This window comes from Amblyomma americanum, chromosome 4 (genome assembly GCF_052857255.1).
Source record: "Amblyomma americanum isolate KBUSLIRL-KWMA chromosome 4, ASM5285725v1, whole genome shotgun sequence".
NCBI lineage: Eukaryota > Metazoa > Arthropoda > Arachnida > Ixodida > Ixodidae > Amblyomma > Amblyomma americanum.
The window spans coordinates 48,373,291-48,392,798 of NC_135500.1; the positions used below are offsets into that span (position 1 = coordinate 48,373,291).

At 46.8% G+C, this 19,508-nt stretch overlaps 1 pseudogene; it reads left to right on the plus strand.

Annotated features, from left to right (window-relative positions):
- Nucleotides 1–15,863: 15,863 nt before the first annotated feature.
- Nucleotides 15,864–16,003, plus strand: LOC144130703 (U2 spliceosomal RNA; annotated as a pseudogene).
- The last annotated feature ends 3,505 nt before the right edge of the window (nucleotides 16,004–19,508 follow it).

Consider the following 19,508-nt stretch of genomic DNA (forward strand, 5'->3'; position numbering starts at 1 on the left):
GCAGAAAATCTCAGCAATGGCCAGAAAAATGCGCTGACGTTATCTAACGGCCGTACGACGCACACACCAAGCCAAGCGCCGCGCTCCAACTCTTCCATCAATCATATTGGTCCCCGGCCACCAAGGCCTGCCAGGTTACGAGCCGTTCATGAGGCAGTCCGCACACTCACTTACCGGGACCAGGCGTCCCTTAGGAGGACGTCAACTCAGACGACAGCCCTCTTCTTTCTCTTTAAGATATTACTGAGCACTGTCGTTCCGAACACCTGTTCTACCCGGTTACTATGAAGGTACTGGGTAAAGCAGGCGAACGAACTCTCCTTAGGCTCTTTACAAACACCCTGCTGTGCCCGGCGTTTCTCAAGCACCTTGATCCTTTTGACGGCCGCTGCTCATTCTACGGGGAGGTGCCCGGCACCTTCCGCATGGTTTGGGCATGCAGGCAAAATCCCCCCCCCCCCCCCCCCCCCAACCATCATCACTTCCCCTACCCGAGAGGACTGGGAGGCGGCCCTGCTCGGCTGCCAAGAATTATCGGCTCAACAGGCCCTGGTTCGGCGGACCTCCGCAGCGGTTAAGACTAACGGGATCCCGGAATGAGGGACTCCGCCTTGTATTGTAATCGGCGAAACCCACTTGGGCCTCTCCCCGAGAGCCTCTCGGTAAATATAGCGAAATAAATGATTTTCGCAACCACCACCGGTTAAGACAATCATATACATGTCGTTCATCTATATACACTCGCCACTGGCCGAGTTCCACGCGGCGCCAGTTTTCCCGAAACATTCGTACCAAAATTTGAGCAACCGTTTGTCGCACAGCGTTCTGAGTGGTGTCATACAATTTCTCGTTGGATATAACTTACATGTGCTAGTCAAGTTCGAGGCTCGCTTGCGACAGAGATTCCAACCGACGACATATGCACCTTCAATTATATGCCTTGCCAGACTTCTTACCGCTTCCCTTAAAGGGGACATGACAGCCTATTTTCACGCATGCCCTGCTCATCGCCTTTACTTGCCAACAGGTTAAATTACAATTCCCCCAGTTTTCAGTTCATTCTGTGCGGTAAATATTTTTAAAACATTTTTTTTTTCGTTTTTTTGCGAACTGCTTGCTGGTCTGGCAACCTCTGATCGCTGACGTCACGAGCGCATACACGTCACGCGTCGCCTGCTGCGAGCTTTTGAGGTGCTTGCATGCAACCGTAGACAGCGGTCGCTCGAAAAGATTTTTTCTTTTAGCCTAGCGAAATAGAATGCATTTTCCGTGTTCTCTTTTGGGAAGCCTTCAACTTAGAACGCGAGCTGAGTGATCCTTGGGAAAGCGGACTTGCTCGTGGCGCCCAATTTCCAATTGTTGAGGAAACAGAAATCGATGTAACCCTGCTTTATTATTTACGCTTAGAAGCATGCTGTCCGCATGTTATGAGTGTGGTCTCTTTTGAGGAGTCAAGTGATCCCATATGCGAAAAGCGGCGCGTGCCGTGCATGCCTTCGCCGATGTGCGCCGTGAAAGCCGGGGCGTTCTGTAGCTAGCTACCAAGTTCTTGTCCGCTATTCATCGCTCGATAATTAAACTGAAATTATCAAAAGGTTCACTGCAGTAACCTTGATGCACGAAAGGAGCAGAGAAAAGCGCCCAGTGCGACGACTTCCGCGCTGGATGTACGCGTTTGTAAGTCGAACATACATTTCCTTCGACTCATAGAACCTTTTTGCAACAACCAAGCCGCTTGCAAAACCCTGCGTGACTCGAATGCTTTCACTGTCAGCACCGATGAATAGTCGCTGCCGTCTAAATGAGTGCTTCGAAATAATAGTACAGCACTTTGCTGTGCGTGCGCATTGTGCCCCAGGAGTGCGACGATTACGACAACTGCAGCCCCGCGCTGAAGTTGTTTACATGGCGGTGCGCAAACAGTACTGCTCGTCTGCGTGGCATAAAATACCAGGTGGGTTATCTTTACCTTAAATGCTACGTAGTCTTGCTCACAAATTGCACTTCTGCTCATTTACACACCATGATAACACTGCAATAAGTGCCTGCTTGGGAAACGCTTCGCGTAGGGAACCGGCACTTTCCGCTAAATGTATCTGCTTTCTCTTATGTCACCAAAATTTAATTTTAGATCGGTTTAGCTAAAAATACGTTCGGACATTACTTGAATTAATGCAAACAACCAGATTTGTTGTCCACAGTCGACGCCGACGGCTGCTACCGGCTGCCTTCTGCACATGCTATGCAGACCAGGTCACATATATCGGCACTTCCCCCTTGTTGTACTGGCGTCCTGCAATGTAGGCAGTCGTCGCTTTGAGGGCACTGTAGACGAGACTACGCTCGACAGCTACTTGCAGGTGCTAAAACTTGTGAATTCGCTCTCCGCAATCGCCGAAATTGCACACACGAATCCTGCGTACTCGCTAGGCCTCGTCACAAAAGGAGCCGGCGGTCCACCGTCAACCGAAATTCAAGAATATGGCAAAAGTTCTTCACTGATTAGTAACAAAGTGTGAAGATATGATATGTAGCCGCTTGCTTCGCTTTTTTCCGATACGGATAAGGTACACAAGCGCAGTTTTTCTGACCGTCACCTCACCGGGCGTGAAGCTTTCGCTTGACCGCACAAGCCCAGGCGACGGCGGGGAGCGGTACCGTCGTGCGGCGTTTTCTGCCCGTGTCGCTTGCCTCGCCGATTGGTTCTATGCGCAGGCCCCGAATGAAATCACATCTTCGCTGGTGAACGCAAATCGCGCATGTCACCGTGGCTAGCAAAAGGTCCAGTAAGTTTTAAAATTCTCAAGTTTATAGAACGTCATACCAACTAGTCCCCTACCACTCTCTTCTGCTACCCTATACGCTGACTGTTTAACTTTACTACGATACGTGATCGTTGATCGTGCTGGCGTCGTCGTCGGTCTAGCGTGACAGACCAGTGCGTAAGCGACGGTATTTGCGTACCGATCAGCCCACCGACCGTCGATCGCCGTCGCATGGGCCTATTGTGTGACCGGACCCTACCTATACCGAAGAAAAACTCGCGTTACTGTTATTATCGCTTTTGCGGTACCAGTCATTCATATATGGGGGACGACTGCTACTTAGATCGCCCGCGCAAGAACAGGGGGGAATGAGGCCTCGCGGCGCATATTGCAGCAACGAGAGCAGACGACGTTGCTCCATGCATGTGCTAGTGACGTCACGAAAGCTTTCAATATGGCGGTCGCTGCCGGTGGGAGGACTCTCCCGGGGCCCTATTCTCGACACGCATGGCCGCCGTTCGCCGCCATATTGTCTCTCTGATTGGCTCATTGGGCGATCACGTGCAAGTCACGAGTTTTAAATTTGTGGCGCGAAACCATCAGGCTTCGAAATAGCTTTCTGCCGTGACGTCAAAATGACGTGTACTTGAAGACTGATTTTAGCACAGTTATATTTTGTGCCGGGTTGGTAAATTTAAATGTCTGTGGAGGAGAAACGAAGCTACAGCTGGCATGGAAGAAAACACTTGGCTCGTTTTAGCAATTTTGAGAAAAAAAAAGTTCGTACTGTGAGGGTTGCTTCCTAGAATGTGATTGGCTGGAGGAATGTCACGTGATTCACGTGATACGCAAGCATAATTCAGTGAGGTAAAAATGACGTTCAGGGACGGAAAGGAAATGCTGCCATTGCTGAAAAATGCCCCATTTGGCCGCCATAATTTGAGACGGCCGCAAGATGGTCGAATTATGGTGGACATAGTCGAATTATGACCACACTGATTTATACGGCTGTTAGCTCACCGTAGTTTGGTAGGTGCTTATTTGAAGTAATAAACTGTTCAGAAACAGGGTTGTTTTGAATGTAGAAGCATTGAAACGGCGTTATAATGGTATATCTTAATTAAGCAGCCTTTTAGAGCCTTAATTATCAGAGCGTAATTTTACACCCGCGTGAGGACTCTAGCTGCGCTCCCATTTCAAACGCTTCTCTCATGCTAAGAAATTACCGGTCCGCGCGGTCGCGGTTGCTACAGCGCGGATATGGCGGCGTCCGTAGCTGCTGTTTGTTGTCACGGGCTGCGAGAAGCGAAGCATTCGTGAGTGCGCCTCAGTGTTTCCGAAGGACTGCCCGGTTCGTGAGTGTGACTGCCTGGCCAGCGATATATGGTGTGGTGGCTGTGCAAGAAGATTTGCGGAAAGGGGCAGCGCGTGAGCACACTGGTCTGCCTTAAACATGGTATTGTAGGTGCTCCGGCCTTTACTCTGATCCTGTGTTTCAAGGCGCGATCGGTAGCTGTGAACGTCTGGACACCAATTAGTTCAGTGTTTGCCTCTATTTACACGCTGTCGCTGACCTGATATTCAACTGCGTGAGTGATGAGAGGGTGGCACAAAGGGTTGTCTGCCGGCTGAGCAACATGCTTCCAGAATGTGTTCGGCTTGTCGGCGGGAGTGTGCTCATCAGTGTGCTTAATTTGTGTGCATCAGTGTCTGTGTGCATAAGGGCAGTTTCTGAAGACAGCGGTGTCAGCAAGGCAGCGTACATGTGCCAGGTACATCGTCTCGAGCATCGATGAGGTAAGGGAAACAGCAACGAAAAATTGCTGTTGACTTTCTTCTGACGGCTGCATGCAAAGTTCATATTGATGGCTGGTGGCTTTCTTCAGGTGTGTAATAACAAGTCCCTTATGTTCCTACCCTTTTTTGGTCACATGCAAACAGCTATGAATCTCATGGCCCATTTATTTGTAGCCTATTAAGCGAGGAAGCCTTGCGCAAATAAAAACAGCATTTCAAAATAGTCTTGTCTGTAAAGTAAAACGCACAACGAGTTTTCAGATTACTACAATATGCGGATGTGGGTGACTCGTAGGGCGTCTGCATGTCTATGGTTCTCTTTCGTTGCACACAAACGCAATGGCTTGGCATCTGCATTTTGATAAACGCAGTTGCAAAAGCATTCGTGTAGTGAGATTTTAGTGCAGTTAAATATTCTGAGGTAAAGTTAACCTTGGACTTCCCCTACAATGTGCCTTGTAGCAGTTGCCTTCACTGCAACACAATAAAAATAAATATGTAGTAATTATTTATACCCATCAGTCTGGCTGTAGTCAAGCTGTTTTCACAGTTTTGTTGTACTTCCTCCATCATTTTGATAGAGATGACCAATAAAATATAACTGTTACAAAAGCAGTTTATTTGAGTAGTAGTTACGGTCATACATGAAACTTCAGTTTAATAATTACAGCTCTGTGATGTCTCGTATTTGAAAGTCTTTTCTCTTGTGTGTATGAAACTTGCATTGCACTCAAGCTCACACACTAAAGACAGTGTTGATTGCCTTCCAGGTGACATGTGTATAATGTGCCTGTTCGATGCATCACTGCAATCCTAGGAAGTCATGTGCTGAGGAATGCTGCTGCAAGGTTCAACATCGTTCACCTCTCAGCTAGAGTGCTTCTCAAGCAAAGAATCATTCTTTGGAAGGGTTGCATTGGATGTCTTCACAGGTGTCAAGTGCTGTACACATGGAACAGGATGCTTTTCAAAGGCGATCACAACTTGCACTGTGCGACACATTGCATGCATCCGCACTTAGCTGCAGGACTCACTGCCACAGTTTTCACCTGTAGTGATGCTATGATCAGTCTATGTAAACATTTTTTGTGCTTCAAGTTTCATTGCACACAGCAATAAAGCTGTTCAAGTCTGTGATTTTTGTGCTGCTCTTTAAACAGGACCAAATTTTGCTTTCAGTTTGTCACTAGAGTGTGTAATGACAGGTGCGTTTGATGTGTAGACTAGGCTTTTCTCTAATGCTGCAGTTCTCCACGTGACAGGAATCGCAGAAGAAACTTTAATCCTACCATCTGCAAATTGGCCGGATGTGTGCTTAAACACATGCTTTAACGCTACTGAACGGTTGCTAATTCTTAATGTACTGCAATGCTGTGTGCTCTCTTTATGCAGAATGTGCATGTTGGTGCTTTAGTCCAGTGAAACAGAGGAAGTCACCAAAATGTTTTTGTCCTGCCAGCAGAGATTTGAACCAGTACTTCTCTTTGATTCCTGTTAGAAGTTTGTGCTCCATGACGTGATTACTGCTTCACTGAAATTTCTTGACATGCACGAAACATAGGGATGTGTATGCAGTCATTTATCACATCTTGCTCAGGGCGCAGTCTGATTTTGTAGGCAACTGTTCGTCCGATAGGAGGTCCCTAATGTGTCATCTGTGTGTGCTCACAGAGCAAAGCAAGCTTTGTCTCCTGACATTTCTTTACCTCTGTGCCTGTTTTCTACTGTTGCTTTTAAATGCTATGTGTAGTGATACAGCAATCCACTAGTTTTCCTCTGAGCAAAAAGTGAGGAAACTCTTTCATGTTTGCCATCTGCCAAGCTTGTATGAATGAAAGACAAGGCAGCTGTCTGCTAGTTCGACCAGTTTCGCTGTGTAACGCCCCGCTTTTACCAACCTTGTTGCTGGCACTTTGCTTCTTGGCTGCTGCTAATGCTGTTAGGCGAATTTGACAAACATTCCAGACAATCTGTTCAACCTATGTTTCTTTGGTTAAACTGGGGCATCAATGGACGCATTGCTATTTTTTGATTCAACACAGGAATCTACTGGATTTGGCACTTCGTGAAATGGGCATTATCAATGTGCACATATACCGCATCACACTTCTTTCACGCATTGCAACTTGTCTTGTTACTGGAGAAATCTGCCTCTGTGACCCTGATGTGTGCGGGATTTTACCACTTTTGCTGTGTGGCAGCAGCAATCGGCTCATTACTGTCATTGCCATCACATGTCCTGCAGCAGTCATGAAATTTTCTTTTGCATCAAAAACAAATGTGTTTGTTGTGATACTTTGCAGAAAGGAAGTTTGTTCCTTGCTCCGCAATTTTGCTTGAGCTTCAAAAGAAAATTGGAAGCAAAGCAATTGATTTTTTAAAACAAGCTAATATTTCAGGGGGCTCAAATTTTGTGCAATATATCTTCCAGTGCACTCAATTTCCACTAACATATTGCAGTTTTCTCTGCCTTTGTATCACAGCTGATTTGTTTAGTCAATAAAATGCACGTTTCACTTACATCTATCCTGATCACCAGTTTATTGTCTACTTTACCCAGTACTCAGGCCTTCCCTTGCGATTAACTGTGTCAGTGCCACCAATGTCTAATCCCACCTCTATGTAAAATTATCTATGCATGCGTGGCTGTGCTGATGTTCGCCAAAAAAAAGATGCAAATGACCAAATGCATGAGAAAATTGCATTCAACCCTTTAGGGCACTTTGTACACAACTGCGTACATTGCGAAATAATTTTCCTCGTGGTTTGCTTTAGTTGTCACTGATTTATTCATTTCAATCCCATTTAGCATCCATCGTCCTCTAAATAGGGTGCTTTTTATGGTTGCAGCACATATTTTTCTGGCAGAATACAACAGCATAGCAACTGTTCCAGTATGTATGTTTGTAAACAATGCCTAGATCAAAAATTGGAATGCTTGTTCTGCTTTGTATTTGGCATTTCTGTTTTGGTTTTTAATGGTGCGCCAGCTGTCTTCAATTGCAATGAATTGCAGGGTTGTAGTCAAGTCTTCACGCCACATGGTCTGCTTTTGATCCCCGAAGTGCAAAACTCAGTATTCTTGAAGCTTAAAGGGCCTTGAAAGGCTAAAACAAGGGTTTTCCTCACCTTGCAGAAGTTTATATCATGATGGGTGCCTTGAATACTCCACTACACAGCTAAAAAGTGAACCCTGTGGCGTGAAGTCTTCACGTAGGGGTCTACATGCACCGTATCAGTGCAATTCCTACTGCTGACTTCTGCTTTTAGCTGTGTATTGTATGGTGCTGTGAGGATAATTTATTTCGTGTTGAACAATCTCCTGTGGTTTATTAATTATCATGAATACATCCTATGTGGTGCACACATTAAAAAACCTACCGAAAGCCAGTGGCTACCGTCGCTGGCTAGATTGCTTTTTGTGCATCCTGGAGACTTCTATCTTAATAGTACCCTAACCAGAACACTACCGCTGTCTGTATTATTGCCTCCCATATGTTGTCCTGAGGGAGACATCAACATTGAATGTCTTGCCTATTTTCTGTCTAATCTTACGCTTGTGTTTTTCCTGCCATGTTCCTGCCTCTATTGCTGCAATATTTGGCTGTATTAAATTCAAAAAAGCGGTTACCAATTTTATGTGTTCCCCCACTCTTCTTTGTATACTTCCGGGCCTTCAGAGTATGGAAATAAATTAATTTCCTCCTTGTCTGTAGTGCTCCTAAGTTTACTGTCATGTTTTTGTTCTCCTTCAGCTCTTTGGCTCATGGTGCCACTTAGTTGTCTCTTTAAATACTGCGTGCAAGACCAACTGGAATGCTTGGACCCAAAACACATGTTCGGGCTTTGTGTGACGTGTACTAGGCAATGAGTGTGCATACATGAACATTAAATTAAGTTTCTTGCATCACACAAATAAACCTGCCGCGGTGGCTCAGTGGTTATGGTGGTTGGCTGCTGACCCGAAAGATGCAGGTTCAATCCCGGCCGCAGCGGTAGAGGCCTGTGTACTGTGTGATGCCAGTTCACGGCAAAGAACCAGAGGGGATCGAAATTATCGAGAGCTCTCTACTACAGCATCTCTCATAGCTTGAGTCGCTTTGGGATCATAAACCCCATAAAACAAAGCAAGTATCTTGCACATTGCATGTGTCTTACTGTAATATGGTGTCGTCACCGATATTTACCCTCTAGCTCTATGTTCCTCCCCTGCCCCTTTGTGGAATAACAGGTGAAGGAACTTTTCCTTATCCGACCTCTCCACCTTTTCTGGCATATAGCTTTCTCTCTTACTTGGAAGCTTGCTGTACTGTACTTGATCAGGCATCTAAAGGAGCTGCTTGATTTCATGGTAGGTGCATAACTGTTAATCTACAACGAAGAAACTTCAAGACGCTGCCTGACTCGTGTTGCTTGTGTGGACAGCAAGGGAGGTGAGGCGGCCTGTAAGTGCTCAAGAAAATAATTTTGCCCCACCTCACAGAATGTTGTGCTTACTTGCATCGCACATATAGTGTAGCTGCTTCTGTGTGGTGGTCGTGAGTGTTACGCATTCACTTGAACAAGTAGAAAAAATTTATGCCTTTCTAGGAAGGGAAAAACAAGCAAAATTGCTGACGGCATTTGTATTTTTATGAAGTAATATATGTGCCACTTACATCACAAAAGTGCATGCGTGCAGGCTTGCGAAGCAAAATATGAGTACATCACTGAATTTTGTGAGGATACGCTCTATTCAAATTATGTTGTGTGTGTGCGTGTGGGGGGGGGGGGGGAGTTTTCGCTTTGTTTTATGTTGTTTGTTATTAATGCCAGAAAAGAATCTTTTTTCGCCGGCTTTGCACATTTAAGTTGATAATAAGGGATGCGCACTCGGTATGTTCTCCTTGACGAGATTTACTCCGATATTCCGCGCTTTGCAGTTTCGTTTCGTGCGCGGGTGCATGCTAACATGACTAACAACAGAGTCTGGTGCAACGCGTTGCCTAAAATGTGCACATCGGCTTGCCTTGCCAAGCATGCATTTCAGCACTAAACACATCTGGGAGGCCTTCCAAGCGCACACAGATACAACTCCGCTGCACCCCGCTCTCTGTTAAAGCCGATACGTAGCGATTAAAAGCTTTAGCACCTTTGCTGACCTGACGGTAGCTGACGCGGCGCCTAGGAAACAGTGGGTTTCCGCAGAGTTTACAACGCTAAGTATGCGAGCGTTGTCCTCAGACAGGGACTGCTGGCCTGCGCGTATTTAGGCGCCGTTTCGGGCGCCTTTTCAGCAGTGGCGGCACCACTCTAAAAATATAGCTCCCGTTGGTTCCTTTCCTGGCCCGGACGAGATGACTTTTCCCCCAGAAAGCTGCCTTAGTCTCAGTTACTGCATTCAACTGTGGCTGGTAAGCAAATGTGCGAAGCTGTCGTCGATCGTTATAAGGAGCAATGCCACAAAGGCATCATGCCGGCCAAAGCTTTCACTTTCCGCTCTAATTCGGCACGTACGCCATTACGAATACCCTTGCCCCGTTCCTGATGTTCGCCAGCTTCTCTGGGCAACAGTATGCACGCGTGTGGCGCCGCTAGTGACTCGCGGGTACGCCATCAGTTCACCTCGACTGAAAAGTCGTCTAGGCTGCGCCCTCGCTCGCACCGCCGCATCGAACTCGATGAATCCTTTGACAACCGACGTGCGAGTCTTTCGCACTGAGTAGCCTAAGTCGGTCTGCCCTTAGCTGCTGCCGGACATCCGACATGATACTCAAGATGCCGCAACATAATTCACTCCTTCGCACTGCCCCTCGACGCGTATGCACCGAAGATTGCAACGCAGAGGCTCAGCGCAAGCTCCCGAAGCGGCGTCTTGTTCCGTACTTGGCGCAATTAGTAGCAGACGACGGTATTTATTTCTAGATCAGTTTTTACTTTTTTTTTCTGTTCACGTAATCAGATTCTGTGGGTACGTAACCTGGCACCGCCTTCATGATTACGTCACGCCTACGTCACAATTTCAACAAAATGGCGAAATGTCGAGAATAGGGCCCCCGGTCTCAATTTCGGTCGTTTTTTTCGGAAAATACAGCGCGTCCAGGGCAGCCAAATTTCGGAAATTGAATCATAAGCTCTTGCATTAGTTAGTGAAGCAGATAACTGCAATATGAAGAACGACCATGTCATGGACCCTTTAAGGCGCAGTTAAGGTGTCTACCTAGAGTGAGACAGTTACTACGCCATTCCCTTTCCTCAAAAAGCAATTTTCTTATCAATATTGTGATGCAACCTTTTGTCCTACAGCGTTCCGAGTGGTATCATAAGCGCGCGCGCGTGTGTGTGTGTGGGAGGGGGGGGGGGGAGGTCGAGGTATCAATGCACGCAGGCACAGTAATGCATTCGCATTCCCACGCGTAAGGAGGCTTAAGTGTGCCTTCCGAATTTTTTATTTCTTTATTATGAATAGCTACAGCACCGTTGGGCATTATCGTAGGCGTTATTTACAAACACAAAGGGGAAAAGAATAGCGCTATCAATTATCGAATCAGTTGTAATTCAAAAATATATCCGATATTTTTCAACCCTATAAATGAACTTGAAATACCCTGCTTTTCCTATGGAACAAAGTAGCAGTAGTTGCTGTGATGCTGATGACGTGCAGATGGGTCCCTTCAAGTATGTGCTTGACATTATTTCGCCTGTTCTTGCTCATCTTTACAATATATATCTCTCACAAGGCCAGTTTCCGGAAAGAATGCAGGTGGAAAGGCTCCTTGTTCTCTTCAAAAAAAGGACAGAAAACACGAATTTCTAACTATCGACCTAGCTCCATACCCCAGATTTTCTCCAAAGGACTTGAGAAGGTACTATTTTGTATTTTAGCTCACTTTTTTGACAAGCATATGTTATTAACTCTGCATCCGCATTCCTTTCACAAATGCATGTCGACTTAACTGGCACTCCTTAGGAAGAAAGAACAAATTCTAGAAAACTCTCAGGCCGGTTTATTAACCTTGCGTGTTTCCGTCGACTAGTCCAAAGTCTTCGATTCCATTGATCATAAACTGTTGATTTCGTAAACTGCCTTATTATATTTTTATAGATACGGTCCACGACTTACTTGAATCATACTTTAGTCACAGAAAGCAATTTGTGCATATAAATGACTTATCATCTAATGTCCACCCTCTTCATGTAGGTGTCCCGCAAAGATGCATCTTGGGCCCTCTTTTGTTTAACATGTTAAAATGTGATCTCTCTTTCCTCTCTCCCTTTTCCCCCCTCTCTCCGTTATTCTTCTTACGTGTGGAGTTATGTACTGGGCGCCGCCTATACTTCGTCTCACAAGATGTTTGCAGCACTACGGAAGGTAGAGCTCTGTCGTCCAATCAGGGCTGCAGAAACGCAGAAAATAGTCCCTCGAATATTTGAGGAGTGTATGACTATTAATCAAAACAATAAGCATTGCAACTAAAAACATGATTTGGACAGGTATATTTAAATGGTAGGGAGTGTTTCAATCACTGGTGAAATTACCAGACAAAGCCCGTACGGACACAGCTCTGCGGAGGCCTGCTGCGAGGTAGTGATGCGTCGCCACTTTCCAACATGGCGTCGGACGAGTCTGTTGTGTCTCCTGTGTGCTCTACACCGACAGTGCGCTGTTTCCCCAAGCAGGCGAAGCAGGTGGCTTTAAATGTTCTTGAAGCGCTTCGCGTCGAGTGCGGGGGCAGTTGGAGTACAAATGCGCTCATCAAGAGGACGGCAAAACTCACGCAGGTGAGCGAGCGAACGCTTTACAAGTGGACAACGGAGACGTTGAACGCGGGCCGAGTGTTGTCAACGAAGAAGCGTGCTGGCGGAAGAGGCCGCGAGCGGACGAAGAAGCTGGACGATTTTGACCTGAGCGTGTTGCGAAGGGTGGTACACACCTTTTTCCAGAGAGGGGAAATTCCAACTATCGCGAAGGTGGTTGCGCATTTCGAAGAGGACGAAACGCTACCGACCGTGTCCGCAGCGACAATGCAGAGGATGTTGAAGAAACTTGGCTTCCGATATAAGAAGCGCTCTCGGAATGCGATGTTAATCGAAGCGACGCACATTGTGTAGTGTCGCCGCCGGTACCTGCGCCAGATAGCGGAGCTGCGACGCCAGGGTAGGCCTATTTTCTTCACCGACGAAACGTGGGTTAACGCCGGCCACACGCGAAGTCGAGTGTGGACTGACTGCACCATCCAATCTGCACACCAAGCGCATCGATCCGGACTGTCGACTGGTCTACAAAACCCCAGTGGCAAAGGTGGCAGGCTTATTGTGACGCATTGCGGTAGTGAGCAAGGTTTTGTCGAAGGCGCAGCGGAAGTTTTCCGAGCGAAGAAAAACTCGGGCGATTACCACGAGGAAATGAACGGGGAACACTACGATAACTCGTTCTCCAGGAGACTTCTCCCACTACTACCACCCGGCAGCGTTATAGTGATGGACAACGCGCCATATCATTCTGTGAAGCAGGATAAAGTGCCGCGGATGAGTAGCCTCAAAAAGGACATACAGGCTTGGCTGTCCGGAAAAGGTGTCACCTGGAGCAGCGGCATGGTGAAGGCCGAGCTCATGCAGCTTGTCAGCAATGTGAACACAGGTGGGGAGCAATACCGTGTCGACTGCATTGCTAAAGCTGCTGGCCATCTCGTTGTGCGCCTGCCACCGTACCACTGCCAACTGAACCCGATAGAGCTTGTCTGGAGCGACGTCAAGGGTTTCGTGGCCAGCCAAAACAAGACGTTTAAGCTCCAAGACGTCGAGCCTCTGGTTTGGCAAGGCATCACGCAAGTGACTGTTGAGAAATGGAAGAATTACGTGCAGCATATTATCAGTGAGGAAGATGTGATGAGAAAACTGGACCACATCATCGACGATGTTGTTGACCAGGGACCGGCCATTGTTGTCAACCTGGAGGACGACACAACCAGCAGTGCTGAATTCAGTTGTTATGAGGACGATGAGATGATCGAACCCGTTTAACGTGCGTTGCCTCTCGCGCAGCACATGGGCTTGTTTTGCATTTCGCCACCATCGACACTCGGCTGCCTCGGCACGCTGGAGTAAATAAATTTATATGCACATGACACGATTACTGAAATTTACTGCGACGCGACAACAGAGGAACTGATGAGAACAGTACCCTGGTTGTCTCACATATATCGGTGGACACCCGAACCGCGCAGTAAAGGAAGAGATAAAGGAGGGAGGGAAAGAAGAAAGACAATATCTCGGTGGACACCCGAACCGCATCGTAAAGGAAGAGATAAAGGAGGGAAAGAAGCGAGAGAAAACTGAAAATTGAAAGTTGGATTTTGAGGAAAGGCGCGGCGCTGCGCGGTGGAACACCTGTGGCTCGGTGCTACTATAAATAGAGGTAGAAAGAAGCCACCTGGACATCAGGTGGATCGAGCCACAGGCGCATAGGAACACACTAATGTAGTGCGCGCCATCCTGATTGGACGAGAGAGCTGTACCTTTCGTAGTGCTGCAAACATCTTGTGAGACGGAGTATAGTTAACGTCCCTGCCCCTTTCTGGTCACATTTCGATCCTTCTCTTTTTCGTGAAATATGTTATTAACATTGATCCCGGCACCATATACATTATGTACGCTGATGACACCACACTTCTCTTTTCTTCCAAATCCCAAATGATTTAGTCCTACGTGAAAGTAGCGTGCTTTCTAAAATTACGTCAGTGGTCTCTCGAAAACATTCTAATTATCAACACCGAAAAACCAAAGCCTTACTCTTTCGTTCAAAAAATATATAGATGCCACGTTACCTGTAGATATAGTGCTATACACATGTACAATTGAAGTTGTGCGATCAATCAAATGCTTGGACGTGGACCTAGATATAAATATATCCTGGCGCTCCCATATAAATTTTCTCGCTGGCAAACTGTCATAGGTGCTCGGTGTTGTACATTTCCTCAGGTACCTGCCTCAATCCGTAAAACTACTCATTTAAATTGTACTTTTTCTCAGTCACCTTAATTACTGCTATCCCGTATGGTAGACAACATCAAACACATAGATTCATAATCTGCTTCGTTTTTCAGAAGAATGTTCTTCGTTTGATATGCCATAAGCTTCACGACTTTATATCCGCTCCTCTTTAGAGAGCGCTTAGAGTCCTAAAATTGCCTGCCTTAAGATTGCTGCTCTCTCATTGATCTCACAAAAAGCGCAGCACCTAAAAAAAATCGCGCTCTCGAGACATGGCGTGTTCCTCACCTACGTACTATGGTTCGCAAGTGTTATGCCACCGGCTGCCCAGTTTACTGAATGATCTTTCCAGGTGTAATATCGATGTGCTCACTTGTTCCGCAAGACATATGTGTGAAGTGTTTTTGCGGTTATGACTGTTTGTGGTTCCACTTGTACTTTTTCTTTCTTACCTTTTTTTCATGCATTTCTGCATATTTTAAAATTGTTATATGAATTTTGCTTTGGTCTTTCGTTCTTTGTCGCGTTGATGCGTGCAATGTGTGCAAAGCTATGATCATGGCTTAGGCGGCTAGAGGTCCTCTGCGGAGGTTGTAGCTTTTCGTGTCTCGTGCGTGGGTGATAATAGAAATGAAGACAGAGGCGAGATATGACGCAGCGTGACTTTAATGATGGGATGCCAAGGGACTGTTTCAGCGCGGCGATACTGGCTTTCCCTCGAAAAGCAAGATGTTATAAATCGGATGGCGCGATTCTCTGCCGCTTCAATGTCAGCGGCGAGATACGCTTGTGATGGGTTGCAGATGGAATATGCATATTTTAGTTTTTGGCGAAGAAATGTATATATGCTAGTTTTTTCATGCCAGGGGATGGGGCCTTCAATTTACTGCGCAGGTATCGGAGTGTGCGTGAGGATTCAGCGCAGTTGCTTTGAACGAACGTGACCGATGATAGCGATGGTGCTAGATGGAGGCCAATATATCTGTATGATAAGGCGGGGTCAACAAAAATGAGCCAATACTATATTGATGCTGAATCGCAGTGCGCTTTCTGGTGAACGACATGGATTTGCATTGCCTAATTGTGATGTGCACACGAAATCGTCGGGGGATTTTTTGAGTGCGTTCCGCCGACAGTGGTGCGTCGACAGTGGAGCGCTGCGCGTGCCAGCCCAGCGTTGCGCATGTGCGCGTGCGAATAGTGTGTGCGAGGCGACGGCGACGACGAGCGTGACAACCATGTGGAGCGGAGAGCTGACGTGTCAGAAAACTTGGGCGTGAAGGGAGACAGCGCAGCGGAGATCGGATGGTGAGCCAGAGAGCGCAGCGAATGTCCGGACCCCGTAGAGTATCTGTTACGGGTTCAAGTTAGACTTATTTTTGGAAATGTGGCGGAGAGTTTGAAGGATGCTTCACTCCCGCCACCGGTTGGCCCGGTATTGCACTACCTCCGGGATCGGCCTTGTCTTTAGCGCGTCTTTACTATCCTGTCTTTCTCTCCCATCTTTCAGCTCTCCTTCTATCTGCACGTGGTAGCGATTGTGGCTCGTCTCGAGCCAGTGTGCAGGCCTGTGCACTTTCCTTTCTTTCTTCCTGGCAGCAGCAGACGGGTGAGCCAAGCGTGGAGGTGGCAGCCGTCGGACGTTGGGTCCGCGCTGCCGGGGGAGCTTGCTTGGATGCCCGACGCTAGCCTCCTGCGTCCCTTTCAAGTTTGGAGGTGGCATCCGATGGATTGAGGGTCCGTGCCGCCGAGAAGCTCCCTTGGACAGCCTGTATTAAGCTTACGGCCTTTCGGGATGCCGTCGACGGGTCCTAGCAACGCTTCTCCTGCGGCTGCCAAGTTCTTGGGGCGGCTGACGGGAGTCCGCCGGCGTCTTCCTGCAGTCCTCTCCGCTCCTACTACCACCTGGATCCTTTCCGCCGCTTCCTTCGACGCAACGCCAGCGACGCGTAGCACTTTTTCTACCCGCGTCCGCCGTTTCTACAGGGCACCTGGAATGCTCAAGTTCTGGTCAACTCTTTCCTTTATTCTGTAGTGTGTACGCGTGTAGAATGTGTGTATTTCTTACTGTTTTCTTTTCTTATTGCCTCTTTCCCTTTAAATTGTAAACACGGCTTTGTTTTGATTTCTTTTAGCTGTTTGTTGTCTTGTTACAAACTGCACGCGATAGCATTGACATTTGGAAAGTCGGGACGCGCTACGAATTCGCGACACTATTGTTTAAGGGGAGGAGGAATTTCACACACAAAAAGGCGACTGTGCCAAGATCTGACTGAAGCAAAGATGAATAGTTCCTCACACAAATGCTCTGTATACGACGAAATCATCCGAACAAAGCCGCAATTCCGATTGTACAATCTTTGTCCGTAAAGTTTCAAGACTGATTTATTTTCTTCTCTAGAAATGATTCCCCAAAACAAATGTTGGTGCTTACGCGTAGCGCCGTTTTTTCGGGCTAACCTGAGCTATTTATGTTTATTGCTCCGGCAGCCCCTAGATGGCACTACATGTAGAAAAATGCGTTGTCACTAGTCGTCTGTGCGTTTTACTGCAAGTGAATGTGGTGATATGGACGCCCGCCTCGAACAGCGTGTAAACATAAAATTCTGTGTGAAGCTTGGCAAGACAGCCACACAGACGTTTGAGCTCCTTCGTGACGCTTACGGCAACGAGACATTATTGCGACCGCGAGTTTACGATTGGCACAAGGAGTTCGATTCGGGGAGAACGTCGGTGGAAGACGACACAAGGCAGGGGCGCACTTCAGCCTCACGGAATGAAAACAACGTGGCTCGGATTAGGGAAATCGTAGAGCAAGACCGCACCACTAAAGTCCGTATGCTATCAAATGCTCTCGACATAAGTAAGACAACATGCCACCAAATTTTGCGTGACCAGTCGCGGAAACGAAAGGTGAATGCCAGAATTGTGCCGCACTTCCTCACACAGGACCAGAAGGGCACGCGGGCATCAGTGAGTGCTGATTTGTTCTCCGAGGCAGAGAAGAATGCTGCATTCGTTGACAGCATCATTGCTGAAGACGAAATGTGGTGTTTTCAATACGACCCTCAAACAAAGAGGCAAAGCGCCGAATGACGCTCCACAAGCTCTCCGGCGTCGAGAAAGGTGCGGCGACAGAAGACCAAAGCAAAGACGATGCTAATAGTTTTTTTCGGTGCCAGAGGTGTCGTACACAACGAGTTCGTCCCACAAGGGCAGACTGTGAATCAAGATTTTTATAGCCGCGTGCTCCAACTCATGCGTCACGCACTGCAGCGCCGTCGCCCTGACTTATGGGCATCTGGACAATGGAGGCTTCTCCATGATAACGCAAGGCCGCACACTGCTCTCAGTGCGACAAAATGTTTCGCCAAGCACAGCATTACTGTACTTCCCCCATCCGCCATACTCGCCTGACCTCTACCCATGCGATGTTTTCCTGTTTCCTCGTCTGAAGAGGGCCCTAAAAGGTCGCTGGATGGGGATCGTGTAGGCCGTTCAAGACGCCATGACGAAGGAGCTGACAGCTCTGCCAAAAGAAGCGTTTTCCAACTGTTTCCAAGACCTCAAGAAGCGTTGGAAGCTGTATAGACTGTAAGGGAGACTATTCCAAAGGGGTGTTGCGCAAATAATTTCAATGTTAAACGCATTTTTTAATTGACTCACCCTCGGAAATTTACGAACAAAGGCTGTACATTGCAAGAGAGGTCACTAATGTTAATTAGGAATAGTAGTAGGGATATTCCAGCGCCCTGAGGGACTCCCGATGTTACATTTGACAGAGGGAGGTGAGTGGCTATCATTTGTAGAAGGGAACTGCTTGCGTCCTGAAAGAAAATTTTCGATCCAACGGATTAGGTTAATGACAATTCCTAGTGATAAAAGCCTTTGAAGTAAATGATTGTGTGGGACCCGATCAAATACTTTGTAGTATTCGAGGAATAAAGCAACTATTTCCAGGTTATCGTCCATGGATACGAGCAACTCGTGTATGAACTCGGCAAGCTCGGTTTCACATGTGAGGCGTTTTCTAAAACCATGCAGTTCTGGATAAAAGTTGTTAGATTGAAAATGATCATTATGTTCATGGATATGTGTTCGAGAAGTGTTGATGGGACAGTTGCTATAGAAATGAGACGCTAACTAGAGGCTGATTATCTGTCACCGGCTTTAAAGACTGGAATTATTTGGGCAATTTTCCAGTCAACCGGCATCTAAGACTATTGTAAAGAATGGTTGAACATTAATTTTACTATCTAGGCCAAGGTCGCAAATGAGTTCTTGTTTTCTTTACTATTGATTTGTTCACAGCCTGCTGACGAAGACAATTTTAGAGAAGAGATAAGGTTACTGATAACGCTGGCATCAACTTTCAGGCATCGTAACTGGTGAGAATTCTGAAGACATGGCTGTAGGGTTGTTTCAGGGGAAAACACCTAAGTGATTTAGCGATTGAAAACGATGGCACACTGTTCTGGTTTGTCTGATTCACCATTAGTTCTCATAAGGGCTATTTGGTTCAGCTGAGACTTAGGAGATAGGATGCGCCAGAATTTGTTGGGGTTCTATTGTAGGATTGAATGTAGATGGTTGGAAAAGAATTTATTCTTTGCAGAAGCTAGGCTTTCAATATATGTTTTGCGCAACTGATAAAATCTGCCCCATGAAGCAGAGCAGTTAGATGTATTTCCTGATCGATAGAGGCGATTTTTCCTGCTTAGGAGACATTTCAGGCTTACTATAAACCACTCTTTATGATCCGACCTAATATTTATTTCTGCGATGTATTTGTTCCTGAGATTTATCATTGTTGTTTTGCAAGACTTGCAAAAGTTCTCCTAAAACCGTGCACGCTACGCGTTGATGGCATCAAAGGTCCTTTAATGTAGTTGAACATTTTTCGTTCCTTCCGTCGATCTAAGCTTTAAGCAGAAGTGATATAGAGACGTTTAGAAGGCCGTAGTCATTGATATA